General features: G+C 39.9%; 1 protein-coding gene and 1 pseudogene across 7 annotated transcripts in view; one reads left to right on the top strand and one right to left on the bottom strand.

Moving 5' to 3' along the window:
• Window positions 1-21,148, bottom strand: part of DENND5B (DENN domain containing 5B) — a 212,760-nt gene that overhangs the window by 133,773 nt on the left and 57,839 nt on the right. The gene's annotated exons all lie outside the window — the stretch shown is intronic.
• Window positions 5,400-6,794, top strand: LOC108593121 (adiponectin receptor protein 2 pseudogene; annotated as a pseudogene).

Raw genomic sequence — 21,148 nt, 5'->3', positions numbered from 1 at the left:
AACAAATGATCCAATATTGGAGTGGTTTTCTTTCTACTCACCTGCGGAATTCAGTCTACACCTTTCAGTGTATCACATTCATTTTACATTAGAATTTGAATGACAATAAATTGTACACAGTGAATCTTCCAATCCCATTAGCTAGATATACTGTTAAGTAACTTTCACAAGTACTCACCAAAGAAGGCCATTGGGATTCCCTAAATACCACCAGATCTGTGGGGCTCACATAGAAGCCAAAAAAGGACAGTCTATTTTTGTCTGATCACAGTAATTCTTGAACATATGGTTGCTTTCTGTGTGTCTGCTCACTTAACTCTCATTAAATGACTACTAAGTAACTGCAACAGATAAGAATGTGCAGATTGAGTTTTTTATAACAGCTTTATTGAGCTATATTGCACATACCTTAACACTTACCCTTTTAAAGTACACAATTCAGTGGTTTTAGTATATTTATAGAGTTGTGTAAGCATCACTACTATCTAATTTCAGAACATTTTCATCATCCCAAAAAGGAACCTTGCACCCATTAGCAGACAGACTTTCTGATATGGCAGCCATCCCTGTTTGCTAGGTGTGTTTGTTACCTGTGCAGACATTTCTTGGCCTGTGTCAACTGGAACATGGCAAAAAATGTTTACAGTGTTTAGACAATAAATGAAAACTCTCATAAAATGTTTTTCAAATAAGCTTATTCTCTAATCCAATTTTATCCATGTACCAGCTTGGAGACTTTCATTGTAGAAATACTTTATCTGCAAAAGAGTTAATAAACACTATCCAACTTAACAGATTTCAAAATGAATTGTGGTAACATCTACAAAAATCAGTTTTCTGTAGATATTCTGTGTTGAGGTACTCATTAATAAAATCAACTATAGGGTCCTATAGAACTTTTTAACCTTGTTTCCAAAATATGGGAAAACAATTTTGCATTATTACAATTTCCAGAAACTTATATTGAACTAAAGTTGTTAATCATATGCAGCATATCTCTAGCCAGCATAGAAGTTAAATAGTTATCACAAAAACCTGGCAGATAAACTGAACTGAAACAAACTTAGCAAAGAAAACAACAGAAAGATAATGTGACCCATATACCTAATTTAAATTTTTCTAGTAGCTATATTCAAAAATTAGTAAAAAGAAACAGGAAAAATGCATTATAATGATATATTTGATTCAATTTCTGTATCCAAAATATTGCCCCAACATGTAATAAATATACAAAAAGTTTAGTGAGATATTAAGTCTTTGAAATCCAATGAGTATTTTACATCTACAGCACATCTCATTTCGAACTAGTCAAGTTTCAAATACTCAAGTCACACACGGCTAAGTGGCTCCCATATCAAGCAGCACAGTCAGTCTTAGATCAATAAAGTTAGTTTTTCTTTCAATTCATCATAAGGGATTGCCTGGATATAAAGATACCAAGGGAAGTAACACTAATTGAATAAAATAGGTGTCAAAAACAATCAAAAAGGTTTTATCAATGTTATGTATACCAAGTTTGGAGATAAGGCATTAGAATTCCACTACACATTCTGTGGGGTGTGCAGATGTTAGAGATTCACTTTAACACACAAAAAATCTGTTTTTTAGTATTTAGAGACGGGGTCTCACTACGCTGCCCTGGCTGCACTCAAATTCCCAGGCTCAAGTAATCCACCTGCCTCAGCCTCGAGAGTAGCTTAGGAATGCAAGCACACACCACTGCACCTGGCTATTCTATCAATACTTACTTTTATAGACTGAACCGTACAGGGTTAGGTAAAATAATAGAAAATCAGTGACTGTATTTCAATTAAATTTAAGAAACAGTTTTTAGTGGCTTTTCTACTACTGTATATCTATTGTCAGTAAAGACTACCACCATCCATCCAAACCATTAAACCATTGAAAGATTCTGGCTTCCTCCTGCTTTCCCCAGCCCATTTAAGTAAATGCCTGTGTTGCTAAGTTCCTCTTCATCCCCATGCCTTAGTTTAGGTACACTTCATCTCTTGTCCAGATTACTTCAGCAGACTCCTACCTGGTCTCCCTATCAACCAGACTCCATACTATTGCCAAAATCATCTTCTTAATACACTAATCTGATCATTCCAGTCCCCTGCACAAAATCTTTCAGTGGCTCTTTATGGCTGGATAAAAATCCTTAGCTTGTAATATAAATTTATATTTGGCCCCTGGCTACCTCTTCAGTTCTATTTACTACCCTTCCTCTTCTCTTCCATGTTAGCTATAGTAAATGATTTGCTGTCATATCCTCACCCCTTTCTGCTTTTACAAATGTTCTCCCTCAGTTTAAGACATCCTCCCCTCAATCCTTGCCCATTTAGCAAACATCTGCTCCTAGTGCAGTGTTTTATTCTCAGTGAAACTTTCCCCATCTCCCACTAGGAAAAGCTAGATGGACACCTCTAAACTCCAATTTATAGCATCTATCACTTTGTGCAGTAGAAAAGGCAAACTGAGAGTCAATTACCTTTGGAAATTTCTTAGGAAGGCATGGCCATATCAGGAACTAAAATTTGCTGTACTCTGCAGCCCTAAATTCATGTACCTCCCTTTGAAAGTTGGGCTGATCCCAATTTCGTGAGGGAAATGTCAAAGAGGTGGTGACTACATCAACATTTTAAAACTACTAAAATTGCTATTATTATTGTTATTATTTTGAGACAAAGTCTGGCTCTATCACCTTGGCTGGAGTGTAGTGGTACAATCTCAGCTCACTGCAACCTCCACTTCCTGGGCTCAAGCCATCCTCCCCATTTCAGTCTCCCAAGTAGTGGGAGTACAGGTGCATAGCACCACCATGCCTGGCTAATTTTGTATTTTTGTAGAGATGAGGTTTCACCATGTTACCCTGGCTGATTCATTACGAATGAGCTCAAGCGACACATCCACCCTGGCCTCCCAAACTGCTGAAATTACAGGTGAGCCACTGTACACAGCCTTTTTTAATCTTTAAATCTTCAATAACTTACTGCATTTGTTCAGTTCTTACCTCATCCCAGTAAAGTATCCATGACAAAAACATCTAAATACCTTTCCTTTCTTTAGGCAGAGGGGAGAGGAGCTTACACGCAGACTTTGACTTCCAGTTTTATTGAGGGTGGCTTTATCCCTTAGAACAACTTCTATGTTGTTCTCAGATCTGGAGTGGTGCTGTGAAACTCTCAAGCCTCGGTTTTTAGGGGACCAATTTGGGAGACTCCCTGAGAATGTTAGCATCCCTGGAATAAGAGATAAAGTGAGATAAATTTGCCTTTTTTGTTTTTGTTTTTGTTTTTGAGAGAAAGCCCGGCTTTGTCGCCCAGGCTGGAGAGCAGTGGTACAATCTCAGCTCACTGCTGCCTCCGCCTCGCAGGTTCAAACAATCATACTGCCCGAACTGCCCAAGAAACTGAGATTACAGGCGTGTACCACCACACCTGACTAATTTTTGTATTTTTAGTTGTAGTTTTTTTAGTAGAAATGGGATTTTTTCCATGTTGGCCAGGCTGGTCTCAAACTCCTGGCCTCAAGTGATCCACCTGCCTTGGCCTCCCAAAGTGTTGGGATTACAGGTATGAGCCACCACACCTGTCCCATTCTTGCAATTTTGGAAGATTTAGGGGGCTAGCAGGATGTAAGAACTGAGACTGTTTAGGCCATCCTGTTGCTGACACAACCCTGGCATTTCAGTGGGAATGCAGTGGCCTAAGTGTAAGGCAACATATCTCCTATACCATTCCACGAAAAAAAAAAAAAGCCATTTCTGAGTGAATGTCTGGCCATCTTACTGGCATCTTATTAGTCTGTTTTGATATAGTTTTACTGTTCATTAGCCTTAAAATAAGCTTTACCTCAAAAAAAAAAAAGAGTGGTACAACACTGTGAATGTATTAAATGATATTAAATTGTACACTTCAGAATGGTTAGCTTTATGTTACAGGAATTTTGCCTCAATTTTTAAAAATGAAAAAGAGTATATGACAAGAAAGATTACTACAGGATTACCAAAACCATTATATTTTCCCTCATTTGTATGGACATGACACACTGGTTCTATAATGTTGCCCAGGAATAAATCTTGAATCCTAAGACTGCTGTGATGGGGCCCTGAGAGAAGAGATTATAATGTCAGAATACTTAGATCCTAGGATGTGATTAAGGTTCTTGTGTTCATCACTAAAGTGGTATCACAGCATTCTTTCTACCATATTAAAGGAAATGAATCCTAATTAACATCTGTAATAGCACAGTGGGCCTCTTTGTCTTTTAAGTGAAAACTACTGAGTCCTTTTTTTGTTTTGGGATCATGTCATAGATACACTGGTGGGACAATTCAAGAGGTGAGGAATCAATTAACACATGGAATAAAAAAAGAGTTGAAAAGACACTTAGTAGTAAACATAGGGATAATTAATGAATTATCATATTTTTCATGAATTTACCTTTTATCAGGAAACCGTAAGAGATCTATTTCTCTCCTCTTGAATCTGGTCTTGACTTGTGACCAGGAATATGGCAGAAACGTCACTGTGACAGTCCTAGGTCCAACCCTTAAGAGAGTCCTGAAAGCTCTTTGTTTTTAACTTAGAATTCATTTAAGAAGCCTGGTCGGCCAGGCGCGGTGGCTCATGCCTGTAATCCCAGCACTTTGGGAGGCCGAGGCTGGTGGATCACGAAGTCAAGAGATCAAGACCATCCTGGTCAACATGGTGAAATCCCATCTCTACTAAACATAAAAAAAATTAGCCGAGCATGGTGGCGTATGCTGTAGCCCCAGCTACTCGGGAGGCTGAGGCAGGAGAACTGCTTGAACCCAGGAGGCGGAGGCTGCAGTTAGCTGAGATTTCACCATTGCACTCCAGCCTGGGTAACAAGAGCGAAACTCCGTCTCAAAAAAAAAAAAAAAAAAAAAGCAGCAGCCTGGTCAGGCTGGGAGCGGTGGCTCATACCTGTAATCCCAGAACTTTGGGAGGCCTAGGCAGGTGAATTACCTGAGATCAGGAGTTCAAGACCAATCTAGCCAATGTGGTGAAACCCTGTCTCTATCAGAAATACAAAAATTAGCTGGGCGTGATAACGTGCACCTGTAATCTCAGCTACTCGGGAGGCTGAGGCAGGAAAATTGCTTGTACATGGGAGGCAGGGGTTGCAATGAGCCAAGATCGTGCCATTGCACTCCAGCCTGGGTGACAGAGTAAGACTCCATCTAAAAAAAAAAAAAATAGAAGTCTGGGTAAACCTAATAATAAGAATGACGATTCCAGAAGTGGCATTGCGGCGACAGCAGCAGTTACACGGGGCTGGGCCCTCTCCTTCCTCCGTTCCCCCCTCCTCTCCCTTCCCCTCAGCCGTGGTTCCTGAGAAGTCTGAGACCACGGCGAGGCGGCGACGGCTCGGGGATCAACTCACTCTCCTGAAAGTCGTTCTCCCAAGAAGGAGGGACAGAAAGACAGAGCTGTTTGTAAGAATGGTTTGGGTATCCCATGAACGAGCCAACAGAAAACCGATTGGGGTGCAGCAGGACTCCAGAGCCAGATATAAGGCTCAGAAAAGGGCACCAACTTGACGGTACAAGGAGAGGTGATAATGACAGCCACCAAGGAGATTTAGAGCCCATGTTAGAGGCATCTGTTGTATCTTCCCATGATAAAGCTCTGAGAATCACGAGTGCAGTGATGAAGGTCCGCAGGAAGATGAGGGGTTTATGGGCATGTGCCCTCTCTTACAAGCCCATCATGCTATGAAAAAATAGAAGAATGTGTTTGTAAGGTATGGGAAGGTCAGTGGGGAGTGATTTCTCATGATGTATTACCAGACTGGCTCAAGGATAACGACTTTCTTTTACATGGACACCGACCTCCTGTGCCTTCTTTCCAGGCCTGTTTTAAGAGCATTTTCAGAATACACACAGAAACAGGCAACATCTGGACACATCTCTTAGTTTGTGTATTCTTCTTGTGCCTGGGGATCTTTTATACGTTTTGCCCAAGTATCTCCTTTGTGGCCCCTCTGCAAGAGAAGGTGGTCTTTGGATTATTTTTCTTAGGAGCCATTCTCTGCCTTTTTTATGGCTCTTCCATACAGTCTACTGCCACTCAGAGGGGGTCTCCCAGATCTTCTCTAAACTGGATTACTCTGATATTGCTCTTCTGATTATGGGAAGTTTTGTTCCTTGGCTTTATTATTCTTTCTACTGTAATCCACAACCTTGCTTCATCTACTTGATTGTCATCTGTGTGCTGGGCATTGCAGCCATTATAGTCTCCCAGTGGGACATGTTTGCTACCCCTCAGTATTCTGGGCCTAGGCCTGAGTGGAATCATTCCTACCTTGCACTATGTCATCTCAGAGGGGTTCCTCAAGGCTGCCACCATAGGGCAGATAGGCTGGTTGATGCTGATAGCCAGCCTCTACATCACAAGAGCTGCCCTCTTTGCTGCCCGGATCCCTCAACGCTTCTTTCCTGGCAAATGTGACATCTGGTTTCACTCTCATCAGCTGTTTCATATCTTTGTGGTTGCTGGAGCTTTCATTCACTTCCATGGTTTCTCAAACCTCCAGGAGTTTCGTTTCATGATTGGCGGGGGCTGCAGTGAAGAGGATGCACTGTGATACCTACCAGTAGCCAGAAACTGTGACCCTAAACCAGGTCCTGCAGCACTTGCAGGCCTCTCTGCTGGCTACTGATGCGAGTACCAGAGGAGCCCCAAAACTCTGACACCCTCAAGGGCTTTGTGACGGCCCAGGGGCTCCGTGTGGTACATGACTGAGAAGAGAAAAACAAAAATTAATCATACCCCAAAGGACAGAATGAATTGGGAGAACAGGAGACACAGCCCAAACCCTGGCTTATTCTTGGGAATCTACCAATTGTGGGCTCTGCAAGACCCTTGGCAAACTAGCTTCTGATCCATATCATATTTATTTGTAGAAGATGGCGAAACAGTTTAGCTGGTGGTTCTTTCTTCTCCCTTTCTCTTTTTGTATAAAATAATACAAACCAATTTAGGTGAACATTTATATCCAATAAGGAGTGGGAGTGTGATTTTTAAATTCTCTTTTGGGAGAACAAAGAAATTAATGTAAATAAGATTTCTAACTTACTGTTTAAACAAGACTTTATAAAAATGTTTAAAACATAGGGGTAAGGGAGGGAGGGAGAATTTTTGTATAGAATGCAGGTACCACACATTATTTGAATTTTCCACAAAAGTGACTGTAGGGGGATCAAGTGATAGCCCCAGAATGTACAGTGTCTTGGTAAACCAAGGTGCCTTCTAAAGGCTGACATACCTTGGACCCTAGTGAGGCAGAGAGTATAGCCCTAGCCCAGTGATCACATGACCACTGTTAAGACTGAGAGCTTTTGGAGGGCCTGGGGTAGAAGGGAGTGGTATATGTTTTCTCAGTGGAAGCAGCACATGAATGGCTACCAAGATGTGTTAGATAAAGGCTCTAGTTAGGGTGTCATTGTTATTTCAGAGACTGATTTGTACAGCTCTGCACTCGTACCAGCTGGTAAAGGGGCACTAGAGACCATGGAAGAGCTCCAGAAACATTAGCACGGCTGATCCGATTACTTCCTGGCATCCTGCTCACTTTTATGGTTAGTCTTATTAGAGGGATGTGACAGTTTTCCATATCCTTGTGTGGAGCTCTGGACCACTCTCTGAATTCCCTCTATTAAAAATCACTGCCCTAACTACCCTTCCTCCTTGAGGGAATAGAAATATTTTATACTTCTTGGCATGGAACCAGCCACAAATGAGATACTGATGTGTCCAGGTTTCTCCTGAGCTCATCTACATAGATTGGGAGACCCTCCTTTGGATTTAGGAAAGAGGGGTTTTACGTCGGGTACACTGTCTTGGAAAGCCTGGATGTGACAGACATCTTGGCTCTCCTTGAACAAGAAAGCCAGCAGAACTCTTTTAAAGCCAGGTGCAGTACCCATTGGAGTTGTCAGCACTCACTGAACCCTACTTTGCAGGGATAGTGTGGTGTGGCATTTTGAAGACAATGGTATGTTACTGCCAGGGGGTAAGGTACAAGATGATGGCTCATGTCCCAGGCCTACCTGATACGGTGTCAGAGAAAGTGGTGGGAGAAGGATCTGGCTCATGAAATTCTGATCTTAGCCCATAGGTAAACCCCCAAAATAGCGCTTGATTCTTAGGTTGCTGTCATCAAAGACTTGGGATGACTGCATTATATCCTAGGATTGTGGGTATCAGAACTAAACGGTGAGGCCCAGAGCATGGGGACTGGCATCCTCAATAGGTGTTTGGGAATATGGGGAAGGTCTCCTGTTTACTCAATAGAGTTTTCTCAGTTATTTTCCTCCCTTCCCCTTGCAATCTCTAGCAAAAGCTGGGATCCAGGAAGGAAGAATCTAGTGTAGAAGTTGAGAAGAACTTGAGTATTTTGGTTCTGGATAGGGTCACTGCCCTGGGTGCTAGGTGGACAGGGTAAAAGACTCAGTGGATGAACTGGTGCAGTGCCTGACAGAATAAAAAACAGTATTAATCCCTTTGAGAAAGCATAGTCCAATAGGCCAGTGGCCATCTGGACAGAAGCCCACTTAGTTTCATGGGAGCAACAGCACATATCAGAAGCCAGACTTGCTCTTTGGTCATGCACTTTGGGATACAGGGTATAGATGCAGCCCTGTCACAATACCAACAGAAGTAGCAGCTTCTGGGCGCAGTCACCCACACCCCAAAGCTAGAAGAATCTGGTTCAACATACCACAGACCCTTCAGAAAAATGAAATTAACATCACTGATGTGTAATCCAGTAAGATCTCCCTCTTTTGGGTGTGTATGTGGGCATGTTTGTGCCCATTTCTATGTGTGTGTCTATGTGTCACTACCAACAGCCTCATGTGCACTTGTCCTGACAGTGCTCGCTGAGATTTCTCACCAGGTTGGTGCCTGAATGCCTTACTCTCAGCAGTCAGAGGCTTCCTTGCCCTGTGCAGATTTTTAATTTTCTTTTTTGGCCCTAGGCTGGTTGGGACCTCTACAGCTTCATTCTTTCACCATTAAACAGTGGCCTTTTTCAGTATTTTCCCTCTTCCCCTTTATAAATTGCTAAAGCCACAAAGCACATTTTTGGGGATCATAGAAGGTTGGGGCTCCACAAGGGGATGTGTGTGATGGTTCCATTGATGTGGGATTTCCCTACTTGCTGTATTCTCAATTTCTAAAAAAAAAAAAAGAACCAAATAAAATATGAAGAAAAAAAAAAAGAATGACATGCAGAAGTGGGGAGAGGCTTGCCTGGGCTCCAGACATTGCAGTCACCCAAGTCAAATGACAGAAAATATTCTGCAAATCCAGCCACGTTAGTTACTCCAGCTGACACCACATGAAGCAGAATGTCATGTGAATTAGCATTTGAAAAGTCAGAATTTTTTTTTATTGCATTTCAGGTTTTGGGGTACATGTGAAGAACATGCAAAATAGTTGCATAGGTACACACATGGCAGTGTGATTTGCTGCCTTCCTCCCCTTCACCTATATCTGGCATTTCTCCCCATGCTATCTCTCCCCAACTCCCCACCCCCCGCTGTCCCTCCCCATTCTCCCCAACAGACCCCAATGTATAGTGCTCCCCTCCCTGTGTCCATGTGTTCTCATTGTTCAACACCCGCCTATGAGTGAGAACATGTGGTAATCCATTTTCTGTTCTTGTGTCAGTTTGCTGACAATGATGGTCTCCAGGTTCATCCATGTCCCTACAAAGGACACGAACTCATCGTTTTTGATTGTTGCATAATATACCATGGTGTAGATGTGCCACATTTTCCCTGTCCAGTCTATCATCAATGGGCATTTGGGTTGGTTCCAGGTCTTTGCTATTGTTAACAGTCCTGCAATGAACATTCGTGTGCATGTGTCCTTATAGCAGAACGATTTATAGCCCTTTGGATATATACCCAGTAATGGGATTGCTGGGTCAAATGGAATTTCTATTTCTAGGTCCTTGAGGAATTGCCACACTGTCTTCCACAATGGTTGAACTAATTTACACTCCCACCAACAGTGTAAAAGTGTTCCTATTTCTCCACATCCTCTCCAGCATCTGCTGTCTCCAGATTTTTTAATAATCGCCATTCTAGCTGGCGTGAGATGATATTTCAATGTAGTTTTGATTTGCATTTCTCTAATGACCAGTGATGATGAGCATTTTTTTCATATATTTGTTGGCCTCATGTATGTCTTCTTTTGTAAAGTGTCTGTTCATATCCTTTGCCCACTTTTGAATGGGCTTGTTTGTGTTTTTCTGTAAATCTGTTTTAGTTCTTTGTAAATGCTGGATATCAGCCCTTTGTCAGATGGGTAAACTGCAAAAATTTTTTCCCATCCTGTTGGTTGCCAATTTACTCTAGTGACTGTTTCTTTTGCCATGCAGAAGCTGTGGAGTTTGATTAGGTCCCATTTGTCTGTTTTGGCTTTTGTTGCCAATGCTTTTGGTGTTTTGGTCATGAAGTCCTTGCCTACACCTATGTCCTGAATGGTTTTGCCTAGATTTTCTTCTAGGGTATTTATGGTGTTAGGTCTTATGTTTAAGTCTTTAATCCATCTGGAGTTAATTTTAGTGTAGTGTCAGGAAGGGGTCCAGTTTCTGCTTTCTGCACATAGCTAGCCAGTTTTCCCAACAGCATTTATTAAACAGGGAATCCTTTCCCATTGCTTGTTTTTGTCAGGTTTATCAAAGATTGTATGGTTGTAGATATGTTGTATTTCCTCCAATGCCTCTGTTCTGTTCCATTGGTCTTTATCTCTGTTTTGGTACCAGTACCATGATGTTTTGATTACTGTAGCCTTGTGGTATAGTTTGAAATCTGGTAGTGTGATGCCTCCTGCTGTGTTCTTTTTACTTAGAATTGACTTGGCTATGCGGGCTCTCTTTTGGTTCCATATGAAGTTTAAGGTTGTTTTTTCCAGTTCTGTGAGTTAGGTCATTGGTAGCTTGATGGGGATAGCATTGAATCTGTAAATTACTTTGGGCAGTATGACCATTTTCACGATATTCACTCTTCCTAACCATGAACATGGAATGTTTCTCCATCTTTTGTGTCCTCTCTTATTTTGTTGAGCAGTGGTTTGTAGTTCTCCTTGAAGAGGTCCTTTACGCTCCTTGTTAGTTGTATTCCTAGGTATTTTATTCTCTTTGTAGCAATTGTGAATGGCAGTTTGTTCTTGATTTGGCTCTCTTTAAGTCTGTTATTGGTGTATAGGAATGCTTGTGATTTTTGCACATTGATTTTGTATCCTGAGACTTTGCTGAAGTTGCTTATCAGTTTCAGGAGATTTTGGGCTGAGACAATGGGGTCTTCTAGATATACTATCATGTCGGCTGCAAATAGAGACAATTTGACTTCCTCCTTTCCTATTTGAATACCTTTTATTTCTTTTCCTTGCCTGATTGCTCTGGCTAGAACTTCCAGTACTACATTGAATAGGAGTGGTGAGAGAGGACATCCTTGAAAAGTCAGAATTTTAAGACATAGTATCCTACTGGTGATTTAAGCCACTGTTTGGGGTAGTCAGTTAAACCTCAATAGATAACTGATATATCCCACATATATCTTAACCAATTTTCCTGTAGAACCATAAATTTAGAACTAGAACTGTATCTCTGCTAGTAATAAACTGACCATCACTTTGATCCCCAAAGAAGCTTTTTTCTTTTGAGACGGAGTCTTGCTCTGTCACCCAGGCTGGAGTGCAGTGGCACAATCTTAGCTCACTGCAACCTCCGCCTCTCCAGTTCAAGTGATTCTCCTGCTTCAGCCTCCCAAGTAGCTGGGATTACAGGCACCCACCACCACGCCCAGGTAATTTTGTATTTTTAGTAGAGATGGGGTTTCACCATGTTGGCCAGGATGGCCTTGAACTCCTGACCTCAGGTGATCCATCTGCCTTGGCCTCCCCAAGTGCTGAGATTACAGGCATGAGCCACTGTGCCCAGCTGAATCTTTTTTAAAAAACCACTAAATTGAGCATTTTTATAACTTTGAAAACCAAAAGTCTTGATATCTGACTAAGAATATATCATCAAGATATTTAAATAATTCCTATATATCAATAATAAAAATAAAAACCAACCCATTTGTTTAAAAATGAATGAAAATTCTGAACAAAAGAGTAAAAATGATATATACAGATAGCCAATAAACAAATGAAAAGGTGTACAACATTATTTGTCATGAGGTAAAATACAAATTAAAACTAATGAGACATACCTTATATCCTAGAATGATCAAATACTATAATGATCAAAATTTTAAAGACTCATAATACTAATACCAAGTGTTGATGAGGATATAGACCAACTGAAACTCATACATTGTTAGCAGAAGTACAAAATGGTACAACTACTTTTAAAAACTGTTGGACAGTTTGTTATAAAAGTTAAACATGTCTCTATCCATCCATTTGTAATTCTACACCTAGGAAGGGACATATCTACAAAAAACATTTGTATGGGAACAGCAACATTACTTACAATTGGAAAAAAACTGGCAGCTTGACCAAATGGTGAAACCCTATCTCTACCAAAAAATACAAAAATTACCTGGACAGTAGTCCCAGCTTCTCGGGAGGCTGAGGCACAAGAATCACTTGAACCCAGAAAGTGGAGCTTGCGGTGAGCTGAGATCGTACCACTGCACTCCAGCCTGGCCAGCAGAATGAGACTCTATCTCAAAAAAACAAAAAACCCTGGAAAGAATCCAAACGTCCACCAATAGGTAAATAGATATGCAAATTGTGGTACGTTCATTCAACAGAACTCAGCAATAAAAAGGAATAAACTACTCAGGCAACACCATGGATGAATCTTAAGATATTCATTTTCTTGAGCCAAAGAAGCAAGACAAAATATTACTTATCAAGTTCGAGAACTAATCTGTGGTAACCATTTTCCTCAATGGTTGCTTGGGTAGGGAGGGGTGACTGGCTGGACAGGGAAGGAAGAAAATCTATAGGGTGATGAAAATGTATCTGGATGTTGACTACATAAGTATACAAACTTGTCACAATTCTTTGAACTGTATGCTTCAGAGTTTCACTGTGTGAGATTTATACCTCAAATTTTTAAAAGTCTTTACATGTCATCATTTTTATTTACTTCTAATGGGTTTGCAGATTAAAACATGGTGTGAAATACAGCTTTAAGAATTTTTTTTAAAAAGTCTATCTGAAGAAAAGAGAGGAAGTACACAAGCAAGTTTTTTGGAAGACAGAGAAAAATTATTTTTTATGGCTATGTATCCTAAGTTTATGGTAAATGAATAAAACATTAAGCCCTGAGGACACAACAGGAATAAAATGACAAGGTAGTTTAATATCCTTGACATTCAAACCAAAATACTTTTTGGTATATGAACTTTTTGTAAAACAAAAAATAATTGCTCATATGAGTAACTGGGCTTTTAAGAACTCAGATTTTTGAGCCTTTTAATGAATATTTATAGACTAGCTTATGTGATTAAGACACTCTATAAGTGCGGTGAGAGATATGAGGCAGAAAAGATCCCCAAAACAAGACTTCTATAGTACTATCTCATAGAACTTATTCAATATAATATGCAGATTAATTACATATGCAGGAATGTAATAAATACTACATTCAGCAAATTCAACAGTTATTCTTTTTTTCTTTTTTAATAGAGTCTCTGTGGCCCAGGCTGTAATAAAGTGGCATCGGCTCACTGCAACCTCCACCTCCCGGGTTCAAGCCATTCTCCTGCCTCAGCGTCCCAAGTAGCTGGGATTACAGGCATGTATCACCACACTCAGCTAACTTTTGTATTTTTAGCAGAGTTGGGGTTTTACCATGTTGACCAGGCTGGTCTCAAACTCTTAACCTTAAGTAATCCACCTGCGTCAGCCTCCCAAAGTGCTGGGATTACAGGCATGAGCCACTGTGCCCAGCTAGTTACTCTTACTATCAGTAATCTGATATCAGTTTAATTTACACAATAATGTGTACGACTAATGAATGAAGTAGACAATTGGGATTTTTCTGAATATATATGATTTATCAAATGCTAATATACCATGATTTCTGGACTATAAGAATATCACTTTAAAAATGTTTTAAACATTTAATTTTAAACAATTACTTGTTTTACTGTAATAAGATACAGTACCTGCTTTCCACCAAACTTGCAAACTGGATGTAGAGGTTTTAAAAATCATGTATATTTCTTCTTAAAGTCAGAAGACCTATACAACTTTTATGACAAATGACTGATAACAGTACCCTGGGAGACAGAAGCAAGAGATTACTGTTTACAGGGCCTAGATTAGGGCAAATTTACAATCTGTCTAAACCCAATCTCACATCTCATTTAAAAAATTCATTTTCTTTACATTACTAAATCATTTACCTTCTTTCTACTCTAGTGATCTCATGAATACACCCCCCCGCCCCAATTTTTTAAAATAACAATCTTGATAATTAGAAAAAAATCTTAGGCCCTGCAACAATGGCTCACATCTGTAATCCCAGCACTATGGGAGGCTGAGATGGGCAGATCGCTTACGCCCAGAAGTTCGAGACAGGCCTAGGCAACATGGCAAAAACCCATCTCTGCAAAAAATACAAAAATGGCTGGGCGTGGGAGTACATGCTTGTAATCCCAGCTACTCGGAAGGCTGAGGTGGGAGAATCACCTGAGCCTGGCTGGGGTGGTAGAAGCTGCAGTGAGCTGTAATTATGCCACTGCACTCCAGCCTAGTTAGCAGAGTGAGACCCTATTTTAAAATGAAAAACAAAACCCTTAAGATATATTCTGTATTCTTACCACTTCTACTCTCCTAGCTCTATTTCTGCTTTACTTTTATTTTTTCTCTTTTTTGAGAAAGGGTCTCATTCTTTCACCCAGGCTGCAGGGCAGTGGCATGATCACAGCTCACCGCAGCCTCAAACTCCTATCTCAAGCGATCCTCCCACCTCAGCCTCTCAAGTAGCTGGGACCATAGGCGTCCACCACCACACCCAGCTAACTTTTTTTATTTTTATTTTTTGCAGAGACAGGGTCTCCCTATGTTTCTCAGGTTAGTCTCAAATTCCTGAGCACAAGAGATTCTCCCAAGTTAGCCTCCCAAACTGCTGGGCTATTCCTACTCTCTACAGCTACTGAGGACCACATTCTCTTCTGATAACCAGGTCTCAAATTTTCAAAACTGGTTGATTTATTCACTAATTTATTCTTCTAAGGAAGCACATCCTATCCATTTTACCATTTCTCAAGAAATTGTAAAGATGCTTCGCCATGCTATTCTCCAATCCCCCAAATTCAGTAATTAAAAAAAAAAAAAATCATTAAGCCTACTGTCTGCCAGGCATTAATACTCTATATTATAGCACTAAATATATAGCAGTAAATCAAAGAGACACAGTCTCTGTCTCATACGACGCACATTTTGGGAGATGTACTCCATTTAATCAATGTGCATCTTGAAATCTGTCACCCCAATTCAGCACAATATAAATGTAGTATAATTATTCTGAACACAACACATGACTAATGCAACCTAGGAGTCATATTAAACTTTTATTTTTGTCAGCCTAGTCATATTATTGAATTATACTGAGCCTGTATTCAATTAATTCATTTTTAAATCCAATATATACCTATATGCCAAGTATACAGCAGGAACTAGAAATACGACAAGAGAATGTACTACTGCCCTCAAAGACTATGAAATTCCACAAGGAAGACAAACAAGTAAACAATCAGAATAGTAAAATACGTTTTCTAAAAGAGGGATCTACAACTGTGATGACTGAACACAGCAGAAGAATATTTAACCTGGAATATATAGAAGCTTTCCCCACCAACAACATGGACTGAACAACTGCTTTGTTTCCCTTATAATACATAACGGCTGGTGTCCGGAGGATCAAATGGTCATGGCCAGTGCACTTCTGCTTCCTCTACTTGAATTTGCTTACCGAGAGCCACTTCCAACCTGTTTAAGCAGTTGTCTATGACACTGAATTCATAACTTAGCCAAGGTGGGGTTTTTGTAAGAAAGACCATAAAATATTAATCAGTAAATCCTTATTCAAAGTGATGCAGGGCTCACAAATCCTTCCTCCTACCCCAAAATGAAAAAACCCTGGTCCTAAAACAAAAGGCTGATAAAAACATACACATGTGGTAAGAGAGTATGTCTAAAATATGCATGTGACCTTTTCTTTATAGTTCATAGGCTTTTCATTAGTTGATATGAACTATAGTGGAAAAATGGACTTCAACTGCAACAGTCTCAGAAGAGAGAAACAAGAATGCTAGGGGGAAATTCAGGTTACTGTTGTGTGAGGGATAAAATGATTAAAACATGTCTAGGGCTGTGCGGTGGCTTGTGCCTGTAATCCTAGCACTTTGGGAGGCCAAGGAGGGAGAATCACTTGAGGCCAGGAATTCAAGACCAGCCTGAGCAACATGGTTAAACCCAGTCTCTACTAAAAATACAAAAATTAACTGGGTGTGGTGGTGCGCACTTGCAGTCCCAACTACTTGAGGGTCTGAGGAAGGAGAATTACTTGAACTGGGAGACAGAGGCTGCAAGGAGCCCAGATTGCACTACTACACTCCAGCCTGAGTGACAGAGTGAGACTCTGTCTCAAAAAAATACATAAAATTGAAAATAAAGAAATAAAACATGTCTAAAAAGACGGAAGCTGAAAAGGGCTATGACCCAATCCAATAAACTCATCAATAGCATAAACACAGTAAACCCGGCTTTGTGTACCAAATGCTAAAAGGCTGGGATAAAGGTAGTCTTTAAGGCAGGATTTTTTGTTTTTTGTTTCTTTTGAAACAGAGTCTTGCTCTGTTGCCCAGGCTGGAGTGCAGTGGCGCAATCTTGGCTCACTGCAACCTCTGGGTTCAAGTGATTCTCCTGCCTAAGCCTACATGTCCCTCCTCCCCCAAAACCCTCCACATCCGTAGCTGGGACTACAGGTGTGGACCACCACATCTGGCTAGTTTTTGTATTTTTTGTAGAGACGGAGTTTTACCATGTTGGCCAGGCTGGTCTCAAACTCCTAACCTCAAGTAATAAACCTGACTTGGCCTCCCAAAGTGCTGGCATTACAGGCATGAGCCACCACACTGGTCTACAAGACAGGCTTTTACTGGTACAAAATCATCCTCACTAGAAAATAAGCTCTATGAAAAGCAAGGACTTTGTCTCTTTTTGCTCACTGATCTGTCCCTCTCGTTAACATGGCCTTAGAAGGCCTGGAATAAATAAAAGTCCTCAATAATTATTTAAAGGTTGAATGAATCAATTGAATAAGCTAGCCATGATACTCTGTGACATTTACAAAAGAAGAAATACCTTTGAAATTTAACCAAAAAAAAAAAGAAAGAAAGAAAAGGGAAAAAATAACAAAAAAGAAAAAAAAATTCAGCAAGGTAAGCTTAAAGCAGAAGACAGTGACTTGACACATCAACTTAGAGACCCAGTTTTCTATAGTCCTCTCCTAACTCCCATCATCTGAGAGCCTTACTCTCTCTTTTACTGATTCTCTCACCATTTCTCAGGCCTTTGTCCCTCCCTGTTCTCTTGTTCCCTTCCATTCCCCTTTCTTCATCTACTAAAATTATATGCCTTAAGAGAATAGATACAAATGACCAACAGGCACATGAAAAGATGTATCATCATTAGTCATGAGGGAAATACAAATTGAAACCACAATAAGATACCACTTCATACCTACTAGCATAGCTAAAATAGAAAAGACAGACATTAACACATGTTGGCTAGGATGTAAAGAAATGGAACCCTCATTAACTGTTGGTGCGAATGTAAAATAATAACTGCTTTGAAAAATAATCTGCTAATTCTTCAAGTGTTTAAACATAGTATATACCCAACATTATTGACAACATGTATCTGTCCTGCAAAAATCTCAATGTTCATAGCAGCATTATTCATAACAGCCAAAAAGTAGAAACAACCTAAATGTCCATCAACTGATGAATGGAAAACTAAATTATACTTCTACAAAATAGAGTATCTGGCAATAAATAGGAATGAAGTACTAATAGGTGCTACAATGTGGATGAATCTTGAAAATATTATGCAAAGAAATCAGACACATATTGTACGATCTATATAAAATATCGAGAATAGGCAAATTTACAGAGATATAAAGAATATTTGTTGCCAGGAGCTGAGTGAAGGGGAGAACGGGGAGTTAACACAGGTATGGTGTTTCTTTTGGGGCTGAAGATGTTCTAAAATGTATTGTGGTGATGGTTGCATAACTCTGAGAATATATGCATAAGCAATTGAATTGTTTGCTTTAAATGGTGCATTTGATACGTATATGTTAATAATATCTCAATAAAGCTGTTTTTAAAAATTCTATGAGGTCAGGCACGGTGGCTCACACTATAATCCCAGCACTTTGGGAGGCTGAAGTGAGTGGATTGGCTTAAGCTCAGGAGCTCAAGACCAGCCTGGGCAGCATGGAGAAACTTCTCTACAGAAAAATACAAAAATTAGCCAGGTATAGCAGCAAGTGCCTGTGGTCCCAGCTACTCCAGAGGCTGAGGTGGGAGCATCACTTAAGCCCAGGAGGCAGAGGTTGCACCACTGCACTCCAGCCTCGTCAGTGGAAGTGAAACCTGACTCAAATAAATGTTTTAAAAAATACTATAAATACGTTAAGGGCAAGTTTAAATGTGATCTTCTCCCTAGTTCTCACCTCACCCAGTTAACATTAATAATTTCCTCTGTGCTATCAAACCAGTTGTTATTATAGTCTGTTAGTTATATACTACCTATATTAGAGCCCAGGCTAGTAAAAAACTCATTTAAATTTCTTTACATTCCCCTTCACAAGGAGGAGTTCGATATAGTGCATTACACAGTCAGGTACCTAACACATCTTTATTCTACTACAGAAATAATTATATTTACCCATTAAAAAGGCACAAAGTTAATGGTTATGCTAGGATTCACCCCTTCAAATGAAATGAACAGGACTGGGAAGCTCTCCTGGGAGAAGAGAAGAGACTAGATAAACTCTGCATGTGACCCAGAAAAAATGTCAAATCCTATGATCTTGTCTAAACTTCAACAATGCCCTGTGGCTATGTACTCTAGTGTTCCTAAGTTTTATAACCTTTCTTTCCCTTAGAAATATTCATTTGATGTGAATGCTAAGGCATGAATGAATGACTGACTGACTGAATAAATGAATCAAATATTCACCTGAGCAAATAATGCACAAGAATCTTTTAACAAGTAGTCTCTGCACAGATTAGGGGAGACTAAAGAGACATAGCTAAATGCAATGTAGTATCCTGGCGTGGACAGTTCAACAGAAAAAAGGGTATTAGTGGAAAAATTCATGAAATCCAAATGAAACCTGGAGTTTAGTTAATAGTATTATTCCCATGTTAATTTCTTAGTTTTGATAAATGTACCACTCTTATGTGAAATGTTAACATTTGGAGAAAACTGAGTGAAGGGTAGACAGGAATTCTACACTATCTTTGGAACTCTTCTGCAAATTCAAGTTATTTTGAAATACAGTTGTGACTCTACTGTGAATTAAGGCAAAGAAGCATACATTCATCTAAAGTATTTTCATCTAAAGCTTCCTAACCCTTTTCATTTTGTTCATATTCATCCATCCAACAAATTATTTTGTGCCTGCTATGAACATACCATCATGGGATGACTCTGGGAACAAAACAAAGACTCCTGTCGCCATAGTGCTTAAAGTTCAGTAGGGAAAGCAGGCAATAAACAATAAATAAATAAGTTACACAGTATGAGAGAGGGTGATATGGAAAAACACAACAGTAAAGCAGCAGTGGGAAGCGGGTGGCGAATCCAATTTTAAAAATAGTCATCTGGAAAGGACTCACTGACACAGGGACATTTAAGCAGACATGAAGGAGGTAGGACAGTGAGCCAAAAGATACATGGGGGTAAGAGCTTTCCAGGCAAACAGAGCAGCTAAATCAAAGGTCCTGAGACAAGAGCATGCTCAGATTATCTGGGAAATAGCAAGACAAAAGCAATATAATGAGTGAGAGCGAGAGAAAACTCCAGAGGTTACAGATGGCCAGATCATATGAGGGCTCTGGCTTTTCCTCTGAACAAATGGGGAAGCCACTGGAGACTTCTGAAGAGAAATGATGTGCTTTGACTTAATGCTTTAAAAGAATCACTCTGGCAGTTGTATTAGTAATATGCTTTATGCAACATCGCCTATATGGTATTCTTGCAAAAAAAATGTTTAATGTTAATCTAATTATGAGAAAACAATCAGGTAATTCCACAACGTGGGATAGTCTACGAGACAATATTCCTAGACTCTAAATTAAAAGCAGTCAGTGTCATGAAAAACAAAGAAGATGAGGGGGATTATTTCAGATTAATAAGGGCATAACACCAAACACAATCAACAACCTTGACTGAAATCCTTAATAGGGGAATGTATTAATTTCCAATGGCTGCTGCGACAAATGACCTCATACAATATGGTTTGAAACTTAATCTTTTAAGGTTCTGGAGGACAGATTCAGAAATTAAAATTCAATGCTCTGAAATCAAGGTGTCAGCAAGGCCAAACTCCCTTCAGATGGTCTAGGGGAAAATCCATTTCTTGTTTCTTCCAAGTTCTGGTTGCTATGAGGGTTCTTTGGCTTACAGCCGCATAACTCCAAACTCTGCCTCTATCCTCATATCACTTCCTCCTGTGTGTGTCAATCTCCCTTTGCCACTCTCTCAAAGGGTATATATGATAGCATTTAGAGCCAACCAGAATAATCTCCCCACCTCATGATCCTGAATCACACCTGTAAAAATATTTTTTTCCAAATAATGTAATAGTTAGATTCCAGGGATTAGAATCTGACATTTAATCTGCCTAACAGGTAAGAGTATTATCTCTGACCAAGGTGGTAGCAGTGGAGATAGTGAGATGTATTTGAATTCTGGATATATTTTGAAGGGTGAGGTAACAATACTAATAGACTAAACATGGAGTATGAGAGAAAGAAAGGAATAAAGAAAGGGTGCAAGTCTTTCGAGAGACTACACTGCCAACTGAGAAGGAAAAAATTACATTTCCAAATAAACAACAGGAATCC

The sequence above is a fragment of the Callithrix jacchus genome, chromosome 9 (assembly GCF_049354715.1).
Source record: "Callithrix jacchus isolate 240 chromosome 9, calJac240_pri, whole genome shotgun sequence".
Taxonomy (NCBI): Eukaryota; Metazoa; Chordata; class Mammalia; order Primates; family Cebidae; genus Callithrix; species Callithrix jacchus.
The sequence above is the reverse complement of the archived record's forward strand: the minus strand, read 5'-3'. Positions and strand labels throughout refer to the sequence as shown.